We start from the raw sequence: 14,062 nt of genomic DNA on the forward strand, positions 1-14,062 counted from the left end.
TTCTTGACTGCTTACTATGTGCCAGTGCAAACTGGCACTGTTTGATCTCTTTTAACTTCTCTAAGTTTTAGCTTATTTAACTCTCAGAAGTTCTATGTGATAGGTAATATTATTGTCCCCATTTTAGAGATGAAGTAACATTTTCAAAATGAATGCAAAGAGGGAATAAGTAACTGGTCCAAGCTCAAATAGTAAGTAATGGAGGAAACATAGATAAACAATTAGTCTAGCTTTAGAGTTTGGGCTGTTAATTACCATAATTGTCTTCCTAAAATAGTACTTAACAACGAAATGTGTCCACAATATCACAACATGTGCCTTAAGAAAGTAAAATTTTAAAGTTATTTTATCAGGTTCTGTGCATTTGTAGAAAGACAAAATATAGAGTTATTTAACTACAAGTTCTTTGTTTCTATATATTTTTTATCGTCTAGATCTATATTGTACAATATGAAAGCCATGCTGAATTTCAAAGACTGAGTACCAAAACTGAGACCATAAAATATTTTGTTAATAATTTGCATCTGGTTATATGTTGAAATGATAATTGTGGATATCTTGAGTCAAATACAATACCAAGGTAAAAATGATACTCATTTCTGTTTACTTTTAAAATGTGGCTACTAGAAAATTTTAATTCCATATATGGTTCATATTGTATTTTTTCTTCTGTTTTTAGAGACAGGGGGCCTCACTGTCACCCAGGCTGGAGTGCAGTGCTATAATCATAGCTCATGGTAACCTTGAACTCCTGGGCTCAAACTATTCTCCTGCCTCAGTCTCCAAGTTGCAGGGACTACAGGTGTATGTTGCCATGGCTAGCTAATTTTTTAATTTTTTGTATAGATGGGGTCTTACTATGTTGCCCAGGCTGATCTCAAACTCCTGGCCTCAAGCAATCCTCCCACCTGGGCCTCCCAAACTGCTGGAAGTACAGATGTGAGCCATCACACCTGGCCATACATTGTGTTTTTAATGGATAGCACTCAATTTATGTTGGTAAATAAGGATATAAATAAACTCTGTCTCAGATTCATCACATAACCTTGAAATGGTGAAGGCTTAGTGGCTCATTTTTATACTTACATCATTAATTTTTTGTACCTCAATAACATTTTAGTTCCTAATAAGATTTTGAAAATTTAGTTATAACTGTCTTTTTTGCAGACAATATCATCTTTACATAGAAAATCCTAAGAGATTTATAAAACAAAGCTAGTAAGTACATTTACCAAGTTCAAAGGATACAAGGTTAATATGCAAAGTTAATTAAATTTTCATGTATCAACAGCAAATACTTGACAAGTGAAATTTAAACTGATTCATTCCATTTAAAATAGCACCAAGAAATAGAAAATAGGAATAAATTTACCAAAAGATATCTAAAAGTATACATCATTTCTGACAGAAATAAAAGAAGACCTACATAAACCAAGAGATATACCATGTTTATGGGTTGGAAGACTAAATATTATTATAATGTCAATTCTCCTCAATTTGATCAACACGATTTCAATAAAACTTCCAGTGAGCTTTTTAAAGTAGATACCACAAAGTTGTTTCTTAAATCTATGTGAAAATATCCTATAATAGCCAAAACATTATTGAAAATAAAAGCAGAAAAAAATTCAACTCACACTGCCTGATTTCAATGTTTACTATGAAAAGTATGGTATTGCATAAAATTTTTTAAAAGATCAGCGAAACAGAACAGAGAGTCTAGAAACATATGATCAAGTATGTGGATTTTTTACAAATGTCCCACAGCAATTCCATGAGAAAAGAATAATCGCTTCCAAAAATGATGCAGTAATTAGATGGGGAAGAAATTAAGTTTAACTTCCACTTCACAGAAATATTAACTTGAACTGGCTTATAGACCTAAAAGCAAAAGCTGAAACTCTAAATCTAGAGGAAAACAGAATGCCTTTGTGGTTCAAGGAGGCAAAGCTTTCATAAAGATGAGACAAAAAGCACTGATCATAAAAGAAAAAATTGACAATTGACTTCATCAAAATGAGAAACTTCTGCTCATCATCAAAAGACATGGTTAAGAAATGAAAATGCAAGCTACAGTCTGGGAGAAAAGATTCACAGTGCATATATCTGACAACAGACTTGTATGGAAAAAAAATTATACCAGATTGTTTATAGCAGCTTTATTCATAAGAACCAAAAACTGGAAACAACCCGAATGTCCATCAACATTTGAATGGATAAACAAATTGTGGTATATTCATACAATGAAATAACGCTCAGCAATAAAAAGGAATGAACTACTGATATAACATGAATGAATCTCAAAAACCTCATGCTGAGTGAAAGAAGCAAGACATGAAAGAATGCGTACTCTATAATTTCATTTATATGAAGTGTAAGAACAAGCCAAAGCAATCTGTGGAGATAGAAATTAGAACGGTCAGCTCTCCTGTGAGGTATAAACTCAGTGGTAAAGTGCATAAGGAAAAATTCTGGAAATGTCCCGTAGTTTGACAACAGTTGTGCTTAACACAGGTGTATGTATTTATCAAAACTCACTGGAATGTTCACTTCCTATCTGTACATTACACTATATATAAATTTCACTTCAATAAAAGGTCTAGTTACATTGCTCAAACTTATATACACCTTTCACTAAATATTTAGTTTATAATGCAATTAAAGTCATCATGAAATGTGCACTACACAAAGGCAGGAATTTTTTTTTTAACTTCTAAATTCTCAATGCCTGGTCCTCTATATTTGCCAATAACAAATAAATATTTGTTAATGGATGAGTTATGGAACACATTACTAGTGTCAGCTAAGGATCTTAACCTTAAGTTATATATATTCTTGTGTTTCCAGTTATGTATTCATAGAGGTATATTATTTAAACTAAATAGAGCATCTTGAATTGTAGTGTGCCTAAAACAGAAGATAGAAATTGAGTAAAGAATTCAGGCTGGACACGGTGGCTCTCGCCTGTAATCCCAGCACTTTGGGAGGCGGAGGCGGGCGGATCATGACGTCAGGAGATCAAGACCATCCTGGCTAACACGGTGAAACCCGTCTCTACTGAAAACTACAAAAAATTAGCCGGACGTGGTGGTGGGCGTCTGCTGTCCCAGCTACTCAGGAGGGTGAGGCAGGAGAATGGCATGAACCCGGGAGGAGCCTGCAGTGAGCCGAGATCGCGCCACTGCATTCCAGCCTGGTGGACAGAGGGAGACTCCGTCTCAAAAAAAAAANAATTGTAGTGTGCCTAAAACAGAAGATAGAAATTGAGTAAAGAATTCAGGCTGGACACGGTGGCTCTCGCCTGTAATCCCAGCACTTTGGGAGGCGGAGGCGGGCGGATCATGACGTCAGGAGATCAAGACCATCCTGGCTAACACGGTGAAACCCGTCTCTACTGAAAACTACAAAAAATTAGCCGGACGTGGTGGTGGGCGTCTGCTGTCCCAGCTACTCAGGAGGGTGAGGCAGGAGAATGGCATGAACCCGGGAGGAGCCTGCAGTGAGCCGAGATCGCGCCACTGCATTCCAGCCTGGTGGACAGAGGGAGACTCCGTCTCAAAAAAAAAAAAAAAAAAAAAAAAAAAAAAAAAAAAAAAAAAAAAAAAAAGAATTAATTCGGTGGTTACTTCAGTGGTTACAAACTTAACCAACTTAATAACTAATAGCTAAAATTGTCAGCCCAAATTCTCCAAGCGTTTCACCACTCATGTAGGCACTCAACAGGTAATTAAGAGATTTTAACATTAAACATGATGAAAGGTGTGCTAAGGTTATCTAAACAGATTAAAAAATAAACTTTTGAGAAATTTATGACCAATTCCTAGGGGTTCGGGATATAGTTACACATGTGGTTCACATAACTATTCCTCTGCAAAGCATTAGGGTAGAATTAAATTATTTTCTAGTGAGTAGCCATTTTCTTTTCTGAGATATGATCAAAACTAACCAGACATCATTAAGAATTCTATGAGTGTACTATGTAAAGGAAGTCAAGATCTTTTAGTATTTTACCCTCATAGTTATACTGTGGAAGCTCAGTTTATTCTTATGTTTTATCAAATATTCAAAAAAAAATATTTGGTTAAAAAATGACCAGGGCTTACATGTGGTAGTCTATTATAGCATATTTTTTAAGTTTAATGTGTCCCTGCGATCTCCAAAACAAAAAAATCTCCACTTTTATACAGTGACATCAAATTTTTTCCACTACATTAAAATCTGAGAGAAAAATTAGGAGAATCTTAAAGTAGATGCGCAAACATTTATCATCATTGAAGAACATTATTTTCTTGTGGTTAATATTTAATTCCGTGAATTAAACAAGTAAACTTAGACTTGGCACCTCACAATGGCTGTACCTCATGAAATCATTCACCTCAGGGAAAACCAGTTACATTTTGTTTTACATCAAGTTGAGATTTTCTGATTAATTTTGAGTATCATTATCTCAGGAAACTATCACAGAAAGAAGTATTCTAAAAGAAATACCACATGAAACGAGGTTGTGTTGGCCATATAGTTCTGTATATTTAAGTTCTGAGATGTTGTACCTGGTTAGCCTTCAGAGAAGAGAGAGATAAAAAAGAGAGTGTGTGTACAATAGAAGAGAGGAAGTAGGAAAGACAAATTGAATGGTTTGTCCCTGAAGAAAACAGAAAAATTATCCAACCTATGCAAGTAATTTATACTTTTACCATTTCCCAAGCACCCAATAGATCTTTTAATACTTTTCTTATTTTATAAAACAATCTAGTTTTGAACAGGTTTGAAAAGTAATATACCTGCATGTAACAGAATATTCATGGCCATTTTTGAACATGCACACACACACACACACACACACACACACACACATTGTACATACAATTTGACCTCCATAGTTCTATGAGAAAAATTTATTTCTGATTGGGTGACTCTGCCTCAGTGGTTGCTAGGTAGTAAGCTTTTGGAATAAGTGCATTTCCTACCTCCAATTCAATAATCGTACAATGTTAATTTAGAACACGATCTCCATGGTCACCAACAATTACTATGAGAATTTGCTTTTCACGAAACAGCATTTGCACAAAACTTGTCCCTGCCAATGTATTCTTGAGTACTTACTATATTTGACATTGGCAGCTGTAAGTACCACGGCTTGCTCTTTGCTGTTGGATCTATTGATTGAAATGCCATTCATTTTGTGCAGATAAAAGAAATATGGCTTAGCTGGCTTCTGTTTATTAAGACGTGGCCAAGTAGAAATTTCATTTAATTTTAAGAAGCCATGATATCGTTTTCCTTCCATCTTTGCTTCTCACAAAAGTTATTTGAAATTCGGGAAAGAATTTGAAACCATTCACATGCTGTTTGGAAAATAAAAAAAAGCCTTTAGCTTCTAGTAAGTCTTCTACTAACAGCCTTTATTTCCACCACAAAATACTTTCACTATGAAAGCAAACTGTCAAATAGATGTACTTTAAAAAAAAGAAAGAAAGAAAGAAAAAAAAAGCATCCACTCTGAATGAAGACAAAAGTACTGATGAAGATGAGTGGAAAAAAGAGGATGGGTCTCCATAGAGCATCTCAAATCAACTTGTAACAAAGCACTTGTTTGCAAGTTTTTCTATTTAAGTGGAATGATTTAACAAAAGAAGAAAGGAAGGAAGAAGATGTTTGGAGATCAGTGTAAATGTATCAAAATATAAGTACCTATATTAGTTTGCTAAGGCTGCCATAGCAAATGACCACAAACTAAGTAGTTTAAAACAACAGAAATTACTGTCTTGCGGTTCTGGAGGCTGGAAATCTGAAATCAAGGTGTGGGAAGTGCCACTCTCTCTCTCTCTGAAGGCTCTAGAGGATCATCCTTCTTTGCCTCTGCCTAGCTAGTGGTCGTTGTCAGCAATCCTTGGCAAGAGGTCTGTGGAGCTTAACTCCAATCTCTGCTTGGACATCACATAACCACCTTCCTTCTGTATGTATCTGTGTCCAAATTTTCCTCTTCTTTTGAGGACACCAGCCATTGGATTAGGACCCACCCTAATGCAGTTTGACCTTACATTAACTTGATTATATCTGCAAAACTTTATTTGCAAATAAGGTCACACTTTGAGATTCTGAGTTGTTGTGAACTTTGGCAGGGACATGATTCATCCCAGTACTGTTGGTTACTTTGGAAGATTAGATTGTGTGCTACATGAGAGTAAGGACTATCGCGGACTAACCTCCTCTGTATCTTCAGCATCTAGCATGAAGTCTAAGTACCATGTAGATACTTAATAAATGCTTGTTTAATAGGGTAGATGGATAAATAAATAAGAAATGAGATAATGACTCAGTGACAAAAAACCAATAAATTATAAATGTTAAAAACAATGAATGTCGCTTTGTACTGCATTATATTTTATGCTATTTACCTTTAGGTTTCTGTTTGGGAACAGTCCAGTCAGGATCCAAGACTCCCACTCTAGCCTGGATCAGAAAACACTATCATGCCCCTCAACCTCTCTGGACTTCTATGTCCACCTCATGAGCTCTAACATAGAATAACTATGTTAAAGCACCAATGAAGATCTTTCTAGTTTAATCAAACTATGCTGCTCTTCCTTGCAGTACATGAAAATAAAATAGAGCTTCTTATAAAACAGCATATCCAATTAAGGAAAAAGACAGAACAGTAAGCTGTCTTCATTTTATGTCAGCCTCTCTTGGTTCTTTATATACTATTTTTCCAGAAGTCTTAAAAAATGTGTCAGAAGATTTTTTCAGATTTCTCTTGCTTTAGCAAAGCTATGACAGATTATAAGGTTAGCTCTGCCATTTAAGAGAGAGAAAGTCATCTCCTTGTCTTTATTAAATGGAAGCAGTGACCAGAATTAGTGTCTTGTGCTATGAGGATACCACTATATTCTCATTTTACAAAGGTGTTAGAAGTTTGGCATCCTAATAATGAGCCAAAGGACTACAAAGAGAAAATATTGGGAATCATTGAGATGTTTATCATTTTCTTTGGTGAGAAACCCTGGGAAAGAATCACAGCTTTAAAAGGCAACCACGAGACAATAACAAAGATTTACCATCATCCTACCCCCTTAAACCTTTCCTTGTTCCTATTATTTTGTTTCTAGAGCAGTTGAGTGGCATGCTCATGCTGCCATTAACTAATAGCTTCTATCAAAAATATCAGAAATTATAACTGCTTTTCTGTAAAGCTCCAAATTTGTGTACCATTTGATAACGATATGCTGGTATTTGAGGAACAGGAATTGGACCCAGTCACCAAAAATATTTCCCCAAACACCTTATTTCCAAAGTCTGAAATTCCATTATTAAGTCACCAGGTATTAGGTAAGGCGTTCTCCTACTGTGGAAAATGCAAATACCCCTAGAAATTGGTCCACATTGAAGACTTCCTTCATAATATTTTATCAGGATCGAGAGAGAGGGATTTTGGAAAATTTAAAAATGTTATAGCACCAGTTATTGCGATTGATTTTTAACCTCCTTTACCAGGGAAAGCTAAAGAAAAACAGACTCATGCTGAAATCTAACCAGCAATGCTAGCGGAAATCACATTTTTCCTAGTGTACTCACTTTCCTACTCTCTTACATGATAGCTTTTCTTTACTTAAACATTCCACATCCCATTTCCTCTTTTCATTGTCAGCCGATGACCTTAAATCTTATTTCACTGAGTTATCAGAAGTTCTCAGAAGTACCACATGCCCCTACCATATCCACCAATCTATCTGCCTCTGTGCTGGCATCCTATGCCTTCCCTCTGTTCGCTTTCCATGGTCCTAGAGATGGTCAATGCTTCCCTGGGCTGCCCCTCAATGTACTCTCACCTGCTCAACTGTCCTCCACCTGCATCATCAGTTTCTCCTCTCTATTCATTCTTTCCTATCAGCCTCCCATTTTTAGAGAAGATGTCCCTTGAAATATGATGTTGTCCATTACTATACCATTGTGTTGCCTCCTTGATAGAAATCATTCCTAAAAGATGTCTATACTTACTGTCTTTACTTCCTCCTGCACATCACTCTTGAACCTACCCCAATCAGTTTCATCTTCACCATGCCATGTGCTGCAAAAACTCTTGTCAAAGTTATCAAAATCTCTATATTAAAAATCCAATGGTTCATTTTCAGCCCTATGTTTTTCCCCCTACCAGTTGCATTTTCATTCTCTGTTTCTAGAAGTACTTTCTTCGCTTGATTTCCTGTCTCCACTGGTCCCTCCTCAGCTGATGTTTTCCTCTGTTCTCCAATGTCTAAATACCAGTGCACACCAAGAACCAATCTTTTGATGACTCCCAACTTGTATTTCCAGTTTTGAAGTCCAAACTTGCATATCCAACTCTCTTTTTTATGTTGATACTCAAGTGCCCAATAGGCCACTCAATCCTAATATGTCCAAAGATACCATCCTCATTTGCTTCTTTGAACTTACTCTGTCCCCAATCTTACTCATCTATGTAAATATCAACTCCAGTCTTTCAGCTGCTCAGGTTAAAAATCTTGATATTATATATGGGTCTTCCTTTTCTCTCATACCCAATTTCCCCTTCATCAGTCATCTTCACAGGTAGACCTTCAAAATGTACTCACAATCTGACCCTTTCTCCACCTCAGCTGCTACCATTAGGTAGGATATTTTAATAGCCTCTTAACTAGTCTCTCTTCCCCATCCCTTGTTTCCTTCCTCATCCTCAACAGGCAGAGCAATCCTTTCAAAACTAGTGTCAGATCACATCACGCCTCTGCTCCCAAATCTTCCAGTGTATCCTTAATCACACTCGGATTAAAAACCAAATTCCTCAAATGTTTGCTTATGGTTTGGTCTGCATCACGTCTCTGAACTCATCTCCTATTTCTCTCCAGTTTGCTTCCTCTGCTCCATTTTATTTGCTCTTCATCCAATATTGTAAACACATTCTGACCTAAGGGTCTTTGGGCTGGCTATTCCCTGTGTCTGAAACACTCTTCCCCACATAAACACATGGTTGTATCTTTTATTTTCTTCAGGTCTCTGTTCACATGGTACTTTGCCAGGGAGGTCTTTTCTGGCCATCCCATATTAAACAAAAATTCTGCCACCAGAATTCTCAACACCTATCATTGCTAAATAATATATTATTTAGCACCTATCATTGCTAAATATATATATATATATACTTGTTAATTTGTCCATTATCAATCTCTTCTTCTAGAAAATATATATATATATTTATATATATATACACACTTGTTAATTTGTCCATTATCAATCTCTTCTAGAAATTGAGGCCTATGCTCCCTAGACAGGGACTCTTGACCTATTTTTTATTCATACTATATTCCTAGATCCCAGACAGCTACCCTGTGCTATATAAGTGCTCAATATGGTTTTCTCATATGAATAAGTGCCCCCTTTTAGCAACTCATTCTTACTTCTCCCAACCAATACCTTCTTCTCATTCCCTCTCATTGACGTGATTTTTAACCAGGATCAAGAAACTGGCCATCTGCAAATGATACTTAATTCCTCCCACAGAACAGAGTTCCCTTGAAAACTAAACCAAAAAGTAATAGAAAGCTGTGAAAATTATATTTTTATTTTAGTTAAAATTATAATTTTACTAGCCTGCACGCATGATTTATTTTAGAAAAACATTTGTGAACCAAAGGAGGAAAAAAAAAAAAAAAGAAAGCAAGAAAAGGAGGGCGGGAGGGGGTTAGTTAACTGTCAGATCTTTCCTAGTTACTGCAAAGGTTATCTACGAGGATCAGATGTGTGTGAAAATACTTTGTAAACTGCACAGTAATGCAAACCCAGGTTGTTTAATTAAAATCATATTTTCTTGTTTCATTTTCAACCAAGTCATTTTTGTTTACAGATCTATTTTTTAAAGCCTTTCTAAAATATTCGGGTAACACTTTCTCCCTAAGTAGATATAGTACTGCATTCTAAATCTTGTCTTCTATAAAAAGAGAAAGAACAGTGTGGTAGGTGGAACGATGCCCCCACCCTTCCTAACCACCAAAGATGTCCATGTCCTAATCCCTGTAACCTGTGAATATGTCAGGTTACCTGGCCAAGGGAAATTAAAGTTGCAGATGGAATTAACATTGCTAATTAGCAGACCTTAAAACAGGGAGATTAGCCCGGATCAAGTGTGCGCGATATAACTACAAATGTCATTATAAGGGGACACCAGAGAGACCCAACAGAGATAGTGACATGAAACCTGGTAAATGTTGTAGGCTTTGAAGATGGAAGGGGGCCAGGAGCCAAGGAATGTGACTGGCCTTAAAAAAACCAGAAAAGGCAAAGAAGTGGATTCTTCCCTAGAGCCTGCAGAAGGAATGGAGCCCTCCTTACACCTTGATTTCAGCCCAGTGATACTCGTGTTGGATTTTTGACCTCCAGAACTATAAGATAATACATTTGCATTGTTTTAAGCACTGAGTTTGTGGTAATTTTTTACAAGAGCAATAGATAATGAAGACAAACAAGAATGTGGCAAAGCATAGGCTCCCATGCCAAACAGACTTGAGTCTTAGTTCCAGACCCACTAACCCCTGCCAGCCTTCCTTCCTCATCAGTAAAATAAGAATCATGATAGTGCCTTCTCCCAAGGAATAGCATTAGGATTAACTATGATGGTGTAAAGAAGTTAAAACAGGGCCTGGAACAGGTCAAGTTCTCAATAATCATTAGCTTTTACCTTTGAACTGATCATTTTCTTTGAATTTTAAGTATGAATTTACCATAGAAGTCAAGGGCATAGTAAAGTAAACTGCATATGTATTGGAACAAGAATAAAATTTGGAGTTGGAAGAAAGCTATCATAGTGATGTGATCTTGGACAAACCATTTAACCTTCTTCATCTGCAAAATGAGATAATCATAACTGCCCAGTCTATACCAAATTAGGTGCTCAAAATGAAAGCACTTTGGAACTCAAACTCATGCTGCAGGAATGTTTGCACATCTTGTAAATCCTTCCTGTCAGCTTCTTTTGTTGATACTTGGTTTTGTAAGTGTGGCATAATGAAGAAAGGTTCTCTAGCTATTGCAAGGTTATAGTTAGTTGGGTTTTGGTTATGACCATTTTTTCACTAGATAACGAGGTCGTTGAGAGATAACATTAGCCAAACAAGATTTTTCTTTAAATGTAATGTGGGTCATAACTATGTCCCAGAGAAGAATCAGAGAAATTTTTCTAAAATCACCATAAAGAATGTGACATTTCTTTCTCTGTATTGACTCTTCTTGAAAATGCTTATCTTGGCGCGGGCGCTCAAGCTGTGAATTTCCCAGTCACTTTTAGGTCCTTAGAGGGTGGATTCACGAGGTCTAAGGCGAGATCGAGGACGATCCTGAGTCTAATCACTGGTGAAACCCCGTCTCTACTAATAAAATTTACAAAAACTAGCCGGGGCGAGATGGCGGGCTGCTGTAGTCCCAGCCTACTCGGAGCTGGCGAGGAGAATGGCGTAAAGCCTGTGAGGTCTGAGCTTTGCATTGGGAGGCCGAGTATCCGGCCACTGCACTCCAACCTGGGCGACCAGAGCGAGACCCGTCTCAAGAAAAAAAATAGAAAAAAATAAAAAGAGAAAAAAGAAGGATAAAAAAAGAGAAAATATGCTTATCGTAAGCGTCAGCTCACCTTCATGCACAATTCTTTTCAACGAGGCTGAAATGTCTGAAGACATGATCACATCTGTTTTTGCACAGAGTATTGGAATCCTGGTCAGCACTAAATTCGGCATGGACCCAAGCAATGCCTCTGGTCCTCTCATTTTCTCTTCCCTTCCCCTAATCAGAGTGTCACTTTTCCTTGCTTTTTCCCACTGATTTTGAGTTTCCTAAAGTTACAACCTCGTTTCCTTCTTCTTTATTAGGCTATGTCTGTGACACAAATGAATAGAGGCCCACAATAATAGCACACTAATGGTAAAGGAGTGATCGGGAACTGTGGTGGAATGGGTTAACAGTGTATCCCCAACATGTCTAATACAGACTCTTGCTCCACGGCTACTATGTGCGTTTATCTGTAGAGTGTGTCTTAGCTGTTTCTAGGGTTCGCGTTTTGCAGGGAGGAATGGCTAGGTTATCTTTTATGTTGCGCGACAGATTTTCTTTATTTTCCAGGCTTTCTTCTGGGCCTTAATTATGGTCTAGTTATTAGGCACTTTCTGACTATTAGCACCGTTAGGTGTTCGAGACTTCCCGTGGCCCAGGTAGTTTGTTTTGATTAAAATGTGGAAGTATTTGGGAAAACTAGAGTTCTCTGTGAGGGCCACTTCATAGGGTAATCCAGGTTATATATCTGCTGGGATCTAGGATGAGAGGGAGGGGGTAGTGTAGACGGCATCATTGATGCTAAATGCACGAGTGTCATGCTCAATGAACTAGAAATGTTCCCAAAATATTGTTTATGGTTTGGTGGTGGGGGTCTTATTAGGCTAACTAGCAATTGATTGTGCTAGCAAGTTAATAGTAAAAAAAAAAAAAAAAATGAAAAAGCCCGAATTCTAATCCCTTTTCGTCCGTATGAGGAAAGGAATTCCACTATTATTATATTTCCTCTTTTCCTTCACTCACTTATTTTCTTTTCCCTTCCTTCCTAAAGGAGGAGATGTATTTCCCTAATTTTTCTCCTTTATATATTTTCTTCTTTCTATTACCCTTCCACCCAAGTCAAGATGGGAAGACATAGAGATAACTTTACAAAGCATCCAGATGTAGTTTTTTTTTCCTCAGTGGAGAGATAAATAGGTTATAGCAGAAAACTTTCTATTGATCTCTTCTAACTAAAATATTTAAATAATCAGGAATCAATTACCATTCAAATTTCTCTGGCTTTGAGTTTTTGTCCCTTTTCTAAAGCCTAAAGCTTACCATGATCACACCTTACTTATTCTCAACAGCAAATAATCATGTACTTGAATTTTACTATGATCCTATGTCCCTAGAGCTAAGATTGGAATGTCAGAAGAGATCTTTTTTACATTTAAGAAGTACATACTCTGCCTCTTTGATTCTTACATACTGCCCAGTAACTAGGCAGTTGTTATTTATTCAATAAAGATGTATCTAGTGCCGGCCAGGCGCAGCGGCTCACGCCTGTAATTGCAGCACTTTGGGAGGCCGAGGCAGGTGGATCACCTGAGGTCGGGAGTTCAAGACCAGCCTGACCAACATGGAGAAACCCCATCTCTACTAAAAATACAAAATTAGCCGGGGTGGTGGCGCATGCCTGTAATCCCAGCTACTCGGGAGGCTGAGGCAGGAGAATCGCTTGAACCTGGGAGGTAGAATTTGTGGTGAGCCGAGATAATGCCATTGCACTCCAGTCTGGGCAAAAAGAGCGAAACTCCGTCTCAAAAAAAAAAAAAAAAAAAAAAAAAAAAAAAAAAAGATGTATCTAGTGCCTATTAGGTTCTGTGCAAGGTACCAAGGATTCCAATGTGTAGTTTATATTTATAGTTATTGGTGGTGGTGATGATGGTGTAGAAGATAATGGGGTCTCCTCTATAAGGTGTCTGCCATTATATGAAAGGTCCAGTAAAGTGAAAGCTCCCAGCATTCCAAAAAGATTAGCATGGGGTCAGTTTACAAACAGAGTAATTATTATTGTTGGTTAGTGGCTTATTGGACCAATCTGTTGTTCTGGATCTGAGGTTCTGAACTTCAGCTGCAAAATAGAATTCTTCAAAAATATTGATGCCTGGGTTCCACCACAAATCAACTGAATTAGAATCTCTGAAGGTGGAGTCTTTGGACACTGTCATTTTATAGAAAGTCTGTTGGTGAGTATAACATCGAGCTAGTGTTGAGAGCCATTGTTGGAGATGAAAGCAAGAAAGGGATTGTATGAGGCAAAAATATCTACATTAACAGTAACTAAATTGAGAAGAAGATCAAAAGAAGAATTATTAATTCTGCACAAATTAACGAAGGGTCTCAAAAGTTGGGCATGCCACAGAATTATGACCAAGGGTCATAGCACCTAAGAAAATACATAAGCCAGATCTTTCATTTCCAAAGCAACTCCATTTCCTTGGAATATTCAGAGAAAGATTGTGCTATG

Source organism: Rhinopithecus bieti, unplaced genomic scaffold (assembly GCF_001698545.2).
Source record: "Rhinopithecus bieti isolate Rb0 unplaced genomic scaffold, ASM169854v2 scaffold_1887, whole genome shotgun sequence".
In the NCBI taxonomy this organism is placed as follows: Eukaryota; Metazoa; Chordata; class Mammalia; order Primates; family Cercopithecidae; genus Rhinopithecus; species Rhinopithecus bieti.